A 10,922-nucleotide genomic window follows, 5' to 3' on the forward strand; every position below is an offset into this window, starting at 1 on the left:
TCAAGCGAGCTATAAAGATCGACAAGCGTTGGTCTTTGGTGATTTTCTTCGGAATATTATCACAAAAACTGAGGATGACTTCAAGTAAAGTTATTTTCGACAGCATTCGCTAAGATTGTGGAGGTTGTCACCAAAGATTTGAGAAGACAGTACGAGATAGGCAGTCTTCGACAGCATTCGCTAAGATTGTGGAGGTTGTCACCAAGATTTGAGAAGATAGCACAAGATGGGCGGTATTTGACGACATTCGCTGAGATTGTGGAGGTTGTCACCAAGATTTGAGAAGATAGCACGAGATAGGCGGTCTTCGACGACATTTGCTAAGATTGTGGAGGTTGTCACCAAGATGTGAGAAGAGCGGTTCGTGATGAGGCAGTCTTCGACGACTTTTGCTATGATAGGGAAGGTTGTCACTATGATTCAAGGAAAAGGATCGAGATGTAGCAGCAAAGGATCGATAGGAGTTGGTCTTCAGTGATACTCTTCAGGGTATTTTCGCAACAAATGAGGATAGTTTCAAGTGAAGCAATCTTCGATCGTGTTCCTTGGCTTGCGGAATATGACCACAAAGCGCTAGAAGGTCGTTTCAGGCGAAGCAATCTTCGATGGGGTTCTCTAGCTTGTAGAAGTCTATCACGGCGGAATTGGAGGCAGTTACAGGCGTAGCAGTCTTCAGGCGGTATTCTCTAGCTTGCAGAAGATTGTCAAAACAAACAGCAGGATGTCATTCCCTAGCTTGCGTAAGGTTGTCACAACAGCAAATACAGCAACAAATCGGTTACTTTTAGAGACGTGTGCTCTACGTTGCAAGATACGCGTTTCTTAACTCTTTTATCTGTTTAACTAACGCTAGTTTGCAGGTATCGGCGTTACAAGAGTGATTTAGGATCACAGAACGTTATGAATCATTCTCCGTCCCTATCGATACTTTGACTTTTATTTTCGAAACTTGCGTTTCTCCAAACTCAGTCAAAAAGGGGGCTTCTGTAGACACCCAAATGTGTCTCCCCGAAACCAAACCCAGTGATGAATAACTTTCACGTCATTTGATTATCGAATAAAGCGAAAGTGTGGAAAGTCTAGTATTGCGGTTATTTTTATTTCTTTTCTTTCTCTCTATTTTTGAAAACCTATTTTAAGAAAACAGCCAATCTAGTTTGGTTTGGTCCATGGCTAGGGTCCAATGATTGTATTGTTGGGTTGGGTTCAAAAAGAGCTTTCCAACGATATATTATAAGCCCAATTCCGATGAATAATGAGGAAGTTATGGCCAAAATACTAAAATGGGCCCGGTTTGATATTTATATTCGGCCCAATGATCTAGAGGAGGGCCGAATATTGATTTATCATTCCTAATGCAATTAGAATTGATTATAGTTTTCTAGATTCTTCTAGAAGGTTCTTTTCATTCCTAATTTAATAAGCATTGATAAATTGACTTTAGTTGACTTTTTAGAGTTTTAATCAGAATAAAAGAAGTGTTTTAAAGGAAAATACGATTTTGCCCTCATGTACAGCTAAATTTTATCAAAATTAAGAAAACGCGTGGAAATTGTTTTCTAGCGCCTGGCGATAGGATTAGCGCCTGGCGTCTGGCGCTAATATCTAGGGTCTGGCGCTAATTCGTTTTATTCTCTTCGAAACTCTGATTTGTTTTTTTTATCCATCCGGCTGATTTTCTCTATAAATAGCCTCCTAAAATCACCGTTTTGAATTATTGTACGGAATATTTCAAGCATTATCCCTAGCTTGAACCCCACTGTGATCATACACTAAATTACGGTGGCGTCCAAATGGAAAGAAGATAGAGCAAAAGAGTCGCCAACAAGTTTTAAGAATGGTCGGGTCTAAATCTACCGTAAGTGTACGGGTCAATTACAGTAAATATAGGGTGAGCAAGGTATCGTATCCACAAGGAGGTCTACTCAAGTACCAAATTAAGAAACTAGAATATTATTTAGACGACGAAAATATGAGAAAAGTAGTACTAAACTATAAACGATTAAGGCTTTCAAACTAATAAAACGATAGACAATAATAAGAAGTAGTTCTAGGTTTCGGGTTTCGCCAATTACTCTCTATAATGTAATTAAACTAATTGCAGGGTTGAACATATATAATATAACAATGATCGAATTACCAATAGTATGTAATCTCCTCTTCCAAGGTAGAAAACGCATATTCAAATCAACATTATGTCTACTTCCGTGATCACAACAATTGAAATAAACTCATTAAGAATAGGAATTCAAAAAGACCACCCCAAGTGTATAACTATTCCTAAAATTATACTACTTGACGTTTGATAATCCTACGAACTAGTATTGAAATTTCACTTCCGCTAATAATCCAATACCTTAAACATACAATCAATTGGCCAGATTAAGAGTACAAATTAAAATAAGATTATCAAATTGCAATTATATAAATCAAACCCAAACAAAGTAATTCAATTCATTGATAGATTATAATGGACTACATCCCTAACCTAGAACAAAGGAAATTAGCTAGACATGGAGATTAAGAAAACACAATCAATAATATATAACATTGTTCATTGCATAATCTTAAAGAGAGAAGAGTAAACTCCAATTATAGAAGTTGAACGCTGCTTAAGGCTCGTCTAGAGGCGTGGTTTGCTGATGCTTCGTCCTCTTCTCCGGCTGCTCTTCGTCTCCATCTTTGTGTGTTCGTGCTCGCCGTCTGTGTCCCCTTAAATACAATATCTCAATTTTGAGGGTTTTTCTTCCAATTCTTTATGCGTGTGCAGCTTCTGTTTCTTGGGCCATTAGGGGTTGGTGGGTATTAAATCCCACTACTACTACTTCTTTTGCTTATATGTTGCACGTGAGTATATAGTGGGCTTTTGTTTCTATTGTTTTGTTTAGTCTTTGTAAGTAATAAACCTGAAGCAATATGAAAGTTGAAATTTTAGTAATTCCTTTGTCAAAATCGTATATTAGGGGTATAATTAAGTAAATGTTATCAATTAAGCTCAACAAAGTAAATTTCATGATAAGCCATTAATATCTATACATAAACACATAATTTATACTCTAAAATAGAGTAAAAATGATACAATAAAGTATATAAAATATGAACTTATCAACTCCCCCACACTTGAGATTTTCTAGTCCTCGAGCAAATAATAATAGATCATATCAAGAATTTCAATTTCATTTCAACATTAGTTTAATGTCACAATCAACAAGAATGGATCAAATGTGATACGAAACAAGAATTAGCACCCTTATTGACCAATCATTCTTACCGCTTCTTTTCCCCAAATTTGAATCCACCCTAGGGATGCTCAACCGTTTAGCTTATGCCTCTCTACGGTTTGATGACCCTCGTCAGGACTTGCACAAAATCTAACCCTCCACCAATTTGTAGACCAATAGTATATATAGATCAAAAGGACTTTCATATGGTTGTAACGAGGCTAGGGTTAAGGGTGTGAATATTTAGGAATGTGGTGGTAAAAATGCCAAGCTAAAAGAGTAATACACAATCATTAAAAATAGAGATCATATTCACTCTTACCAATATATCATCACCGTACTCCAATTTTTAAACTATAACCCTTTTTTCATCATTTTAAACTTATGTCGATTGTATGATATTTTTGCTTTTTTTTTTCAACTTTTTTTTTTCCATACTTTCAAATTTTTTTTCTTCCCTCTTCTATTACAAAACTTAAGACATAACTCAATAATAATATCACTCCTTTTAGCAAGGCATAGGTAAAGGCCATAAGCTTGTAATGTAGGGTTAACCAAAAGATGGATATTACGGCACAACAGGGCTAAGCAACAGGAAAATGTAAAAGAGAAAAAATATGAGTGAGCCTAAATTCTGAAGGTTCTAATCATGAAAGAAAAAAAAATGCCTTTATCATTTCTCATACACCTTGGTCTTTGATCTCAGGAAGCTAAAATGCAAGTCCCAATTTGAGCAATCAAGAAGAAGGATAAATATGTAGAAAATTGAGCCTTACGAGGTTCGTGGCCCTCCTTTCGGGATTCATCGCATAAGGGAAAAGCAATCCATCTTACCACAAAGTCACAAAAAAAAATGTCACAACCAATGTCAATGAAGGACTTATGCTATCTTTACATACCATATATATTTTTTTTATTGATCCAAAACAAGTCAATTAGTGACAATCAAAACGAAACTTTTTTTTTCATGAAAATTCTGCAGAAAATTTGGCAGCACTTCCCCTAAAACAGGCATATATCAAAATTTTAAAGTCATTCAAAACCTGCACAAAATCCCAGCCATGCTTCATACATGGAAAAAACACAAGGCAGTTGCAGAAAATTTCAAAAGAACTGAAATGCAAGCAGAGAGTAGGAGTATTTAAAGCATGCTGAAAATTACAATACTTAGAAGGGAAACAAGGAAAGAGACAACCTGGTAGCAAAATCTGAAGCTTGTTCTCAGCAGCTCCACTGAATGTTAGAGGGCAACATTTTAGACTCGGAAAAACAATTGACTGGCAGCAAGCAGCTACACCACATGACACATAACAGCTTTAAAGCAGCATATTCTAGCAGATTATAGCTAGCAAAATAGTTACTCTCTTTTCTTCAATTAGAATGGAAGTGTCCAGCTCTCCATCTTATTTTCTAAGCTGCAAGAAAACAGAACAAATAGACAGAAAAGATAAAACAGGAACGGGAAAAACAAACAAAAACCAAAAAAAGGAAAAGAAAAAGAACTTGGGTTGCCTCCCAAGAAGCGCGTGTTTTAAGTCACGAGCTTGACTATTTTGGTGCTTAATCTTCAGTGGGTTCTTCTAAGGAGTAAGTCACTCCTGTAGGCACCATCTCATCAACCAAGTAAGGTTTAAGTCGCTGACCGTTCACCTTGAAAACTTCAGATTTTCCTTGTATTTCAACTGCACCATATGGATAAACTTTCACAACAGTAAATGGACCAGACCATCTAGATCGCAACTTTCCTGGAAACAATTTTAAGCGTGAGTTAAAGAGTAAAACTTTCTGTCCCACTTCAAAAGTCTTGTGATTAATGTGCTTATCATGCCAAAGTTTAGTTTTCTCTTTATATGTTTTAGCTCTCTCATAAGCATCTAACCTAAACTCTTCTAATTCACTCAATTGTAGTAATCTCTTAGCCCCAGCAGTCTTAAGGTTCATGTTTAACTCCTTTATAGCCCAAAATGCCTTATGCTCTATTTCTACGGGAAGATGGTAAGATTTTCCATAAACTAGCCTATAAGGAGACATGCCTAAAGTTGTTTTGAAGGCTGTCCTATACGCCCATAGTGAATCATCAATCTTATTAGCCCAATCCTTCCTAGAAATGTTCACAATTTTCTCTAGAATTTGTTTTAACTCTCTATTAGCAAGCTCTACTTGACCATTGGTTTGAGGATAAGCTAATGCGACTTTATGTTTAACCCCATACTTTCTTAAAAGAGAATCAAGCGACTTATTACAAAAATGAGTGCCTCCATCACTTAAAATCGCTCTAGGAACACCAAATCTAGAAAAAATATTCTTTTTAAGAAATTTCATAACAACTTTAGAATCATCAGTGTGAGTAGCTATAGCTTCTACCTATTTAGAAACATAATCAACAGCAACTAAAATGTATCTGTTGTTATGGGAAGAAGGAAAGGGGCCCATAAAATCAATTCCCCACACATCAAAAAACTCAACTTCAAGCATAATATTCATAGGCATTTCGTTTCTTTTAGATATGTTACCTACTCGTTGGCATCTATCACATTTGCTAACATAATCTCTAGCATCTTTATAGATAGTACGCCAATAAAACCCAGATTGCCAAACTTTAGCTACTGTCTTATTCATACTAAAATGACCACCACACTCTAAAGAGTGACAATGATACAATATGTTATGAAATTCTTCTTCAGGCACACATCTTCTAATGAGACTATCAGCACAAAATTTATATAACAAAGGCTCTTCCCAAAAATAATGTTTAACATCCCACAAAAATTTCTTTTTCTGATGATAGTTTATATTTGAAGGAATAATACCACTTACCAGATACTTTACTAAATCAGCATACCAAGGAATACTAGCAATTGCCATCAATTGTTCATCGGGAAATGATTCATTTATAGGTATATCATAATTATTATCAACTTCCAATCTAGATAAGTGATCTGCAACAATATTTTCAATGCCTTTTTTATCTTTGATTTCTAAATTAAAATCTTGTAGTAAAAGAATCCAACGAATCAATCTAGGCTTAGGTTCCTCTTTACTTAACAAGTATTTTAAGGCAAAGTGATCTGTGAAGACAATTACTTTAGACCCTATAAGATAAGATCTAAATTTATCCATGGCAAACACAACAGCAAGCATTTCTTTTTCAGTAGTTGTGTAATTTAATTGAGCATCATTAAGCATTTTATTAGCATAATAAATTACATGCAGCTTTTTATCTTTCCTCTTCCCTAAAACAGCACCAAGAGCATAATCACTTGCATCACACATTAATTCAAAAGGAAAATTCCAATCTGGAGCTATCACAATAGGTGCTGAAATTAACTCTTTCTTTAATTTGTTAAATGCATGCAAACATTCAGAATTAAAATAAAAGGGAGCATCTTTATTTAACAAATCACATAAGGGTTTAGAAATCTTAGAAAAATCCTTAATGATACGTCTATAAAAACCCGCATGGCCTAAGAAACTTTTAATTCCCTTAACATTAATTGGAGGTGGGAGTTTTTCAATTACTTCTATTTTTGCACGATCTACCTCAATTCCTTTTGCAGAAATTTTATGCCCAAGCATATACCTTCTTGTACCATGAAATGGCACTTTTCCCAATTTAAAACTAAATTAGTCTCTTCACAACGTTGCAAAATAAGAGAAAGGTTAGCTAGAAAATTATCAAAAGATGATCCAAAAACAAAAAAATCATCCATAAACACTTCCATATTTTTCTCTATATAATTAGAAAAAATAGACATCATACAACGCTGAAAGGTAGCTGGAGCATTACATAAACCGAAAGGCATACGACGAAAAGCAAATGTACCATAAGGACAAGTAAAGGTAGTCTTCTCCTGATCATTAGGAGCAACAAGAATTTGATTAAAACCAGAATATCCATCAAGAAAACAATAATAGTCATAACCTGCAACTCTCTCTAACATTTTATCTAAGAATGGCAAAGGAAAGTGATCTTTTCGAGTTACACTATTAAGTTTTCTATAGTCTATGCAAACTCTCCAGCCAGTCACTGTTCTAGTGGGAATTAATTCATTATTATCATTAGGCACAACAGTCATTCCACCTTTTTTAGGTACCACTTGTACAGGACTAATCCAAGGACTATCAGAAATAGGATAAATTATTCCTGCATCTAACCATTTTAAAACTTCTTTCTTAACCACTTCTTGCATGTTAGGGTTTAATCTTCTTTGATTTTGAACAACAGGTTTATAATCTTCTTCTAGCAAAATCTTATGCATACAAACAAATGGGCTTATTCCATTAAGATCACAAATAGTCCAACCAATTGCTTTCTTTCTTTCTCTTAAAACACGCAAAATTTTATCTAATTGTTCATCAGATATACAATCACAGGCAAGGAATAATTTTCACCTAGAAAAGCATATTTTAGATGTGATGGTAGAGGCTTTAACTCTAAAGTAGGTGCTTGCACATTAGAGGGAGGAGGAAGAGGATTACCTTTCTCGAGTTTCTCAAATTGATTACCTCTTTTCTTCCATGGAGGGCATGCCTCTAAAGCATTGGCCATTTCCAACACCTCAATATCATCATTATGGGATGTACCTGCACTTGTTAGAAACACTTCAAGGGTATCTTTAGAAATAGAAGAAATCGTTTCTTTATTTAATTCATCAAGCACATCAACTCTAAACACATGGTCAGTAAAAGAAGGATATTTGCCAGATTTAAATAAATTGAATTGCACCTCTTCTTCACCAATTTTAAAAGTTAACTTGCCGTTTTTAACATCAATTACAGTACCAGCAGTAGCCAAAAATGGTCTTCCAAGAATAATAGGCACGTCAACATCCTCATCCATATCAAGAATAACGAAATCAACAGGTATAATGAATTTACCAACTTTCATTAGCACATTTTCTACTACACCTAGAGGATATTTAACAGACCTATCATCAAGTTACAAAGAAATAGTAGTGCGTTTTAAATCATTTAAACCAAGCTTCTTGTAAATAGACAATGGAATTAGAGACACATTTGCACCTAAGTCACATAAAGCTTTAGAAAAATTAACATCACCAATAGTGCAAGGAATAGAAAAGCTGCCAGGATCTTTTAATTTAGGAGGAAGCTTATTCTGAATTACAGCACTACATTCTTCACTCAAAGCAATAGTTTCATAATCTTCCAATTTCCTCTTTTTAGACATGATTTCTTTAAGAAATTTAGAATATGAAGGAATTTGCATCAATGCATCAGCAAACGGAATATTAACTTGCAATTTCTTAAACATTTTAAGAAATTTTTCAAATTGATGATCCACTTTATTTTGCTTAAGCCTTTGGGGAAAAGGAATGGGAGGTACATAAGGCTCAACAGGAATAGGGGTAGGATTAGAACCATCACTGCCTAGTTCCGGTTGCTTTTCAGGTTCAACTTCAGCATTTTCATTAATTACTTCTTTAGCTTTGGCTTGAACATTTACATCTTCAAAGGTTTTACCACTCCTTAAGGTTACAACTTTGCATTGCTCTTTAGGGTTAACCTCAGTTTGACTAGGTAGAGTTCCTTGGTTTCTAGAATTAATAGCATTAGTCAATTGGCCTAACTGAACTTCCACATTTTTGTTTGAATTAGCTAATTGATCAACCTTATTTTCCAATTTTATGATTCTCTCAGAAGTAGCGTTAGCAAGTTTTTCAATAGCCAATTCCCATGAGGGTCTCTCTTGTTGTGGTTGTTGTCTTTGAGGGAAACCAGGTGGATTTTGTGGTCTATGGTTATTACCTTGGGTTCCTTGATCTCTCCAAGAAAAATTAGGATGGTTCTTCCAGCCAGGGTTATAAGTATTAGAGTAGGGGTCATTTTGTGATCGATTATAATTAGAAACATATTGAGCTTGTTCAAAATTAAGACAATCACTACTAGCATGTGCACCCCCACAATTATCACAAGACAAATCAGTACTAGAGATAAGAATAACATTACTCATTTTACTGAAAATTTTAGTCAAATTATCAACCTTAGCATTTAACATGTTAATACCATCCACATCATACATCCCTGTACTCTTTTTAGCAACTGATCTTTCACTAGAATAACCATAATTATTAAAAAGCAAGTTCTTCTAATAACTTATTAACCTCTTCAGTAGTCTTACTCATTAAAGCACCACCTGCTGCAGCATCTATAATACTTCTAATAGAGTGATTTAAGCCATTATAAAAAGTTTGCACAAGTAGCCTATCAGGTATTCCATGGTGAGGGCATTGGTGTTGCAAATCTTTAAACCTTTCCCAAGACTCATATAGTGACTCTAATTCATTTTGAGTGAAATTAGTAATATCATTGTGCAATTTAGCTGTTTTAGCAGGTGGGAAAAATTTATTTAGAAAAGCTTAAGATAAAGAAGTCCAAGTGGTAAAAGGATCAGACGATTTAGAGGACAGCCATTTTCTTGCCTTATCTCTAAGTGAAAATGAAAACAACCTAAGTCAAATAGCATCTTCACTTACACCATTTATCTTAATGGTATCACATTTTTCAAGAAAATTAGCTAAATGTTCTAATGGACATTCAGCTGGTGACCCACCAATTTGATCTTGCTGAACAATATGGATTAATGCAGGCTTAAGTTCAAAATTATTAGCTTGGATAGAAGGTCTTACTATACTTGTAGAGGTTGAACTAGCATCGGGCATTGCATACTCACGCAACATCTTAGCCGGTGGTTCTACCATGTTTTCAGTTTATGAGAAAAGCGACTCCAAGTTGGGAATGGAAGATTCTTGTTCAGAAATCTGGAGTCTCCTCAACGCGTGCAACATTCTTTCGATTTCTGGATCAAAAGGGATTAAAGAACGATTAGTACGTGGCATACACTAAAAAAATAACCATAAAAAGTAGAGTATAATGCTGAAACAGAATATCGAAAATAGAAACTCAAAATAAAAAAATTAAAAAAAATGCAGTTTTTTTTTTCTCCTATAAACTGCTGCTGTGTGCAGTAGCAGTAACAGAATATTTTTCTTTTTTTAAACAAACTGCCAACGACACAAAATAGAAAATAAACTAGTAGAAATAAAAATAAAAAAATGCGATTTAATACTGGCAGAAATAAAAATAAAGTCTAAACTAATACGAAAGTTTCTACGGTATTGACAAGCGCACTTTAGGGCGCGCTTTAGAGCATATTTTAGGATGATTTTGGATGTATTTGGGGCCGCTTTGGCCGATTATTACCTTGTTATGCTTACGTTCCCCATATTACGTGCTTCACGGGTTTTCGGTTTGTTTTTGATGTGTTTTCAGGTAATATCAACCGAGTTTAATCGAACCCGAGCCCTTGATGCGTAACCGAGCTAGCCTTGACCGAAGTCCGAATAGTTAAGGAAGTTCAAGTGCCGTGCATTTATTACATAGCACAGGCAGCACGACCGTGTTACCATAGGCACACCCGTGCTGGCCTATAAGCAAGCAACCCCAGGCAAGGCAGCACGACAGTGCAAGCCAATAGCACGACCGTGTCAGTATCCACGCACCCGCACGGCCGTGCAGGCCATTAGCACGGCCGTGCCTGATGTTGCCCGTGCCCGTGTCAGCTTCAGTATGAGCCCCGTGCTAGAGCATATTTAGCACGGCCGTGTCATTTTTAGCACGGCCGTGCCAGGAAGCTGCACGACCGTGCCATATATAGCACGACCGTGCCAATTTGAAGAAGAA

At 35.6% G+C, this 10,922-nt stretch overlaps 1 pseudogene; it reads right to left on the minus strand.

Moving 5' to 3' along the window:
* Nucleotides 1-4,351: 4,351 nt before the first annotated feature.
* LOC110721240 lies at nucleotides 4,352-9,261 on the minus strand (annotated as a pseudogene).
* Nucleotides 9,262-10,922: the final 1,661 nt, after the last annotated feature.

The sequence above is a fragment of the Chenopodium quinoa genome, unplaced genomic scaffold (genome assembly GCF_001683475.1).
Source record: "Chenopodium quinoa cultivar QQ74 unplaced genomic scaffold, ASM168347v1, whole genome shotgun sequence".
Lineage (NCBI taxonomy): Eukaryota > Viridiplantae > Streptophyta > Magnoliopsida > Caryophyllales > Amaranthaceae > Chenopodium > Chenopodium quinoa.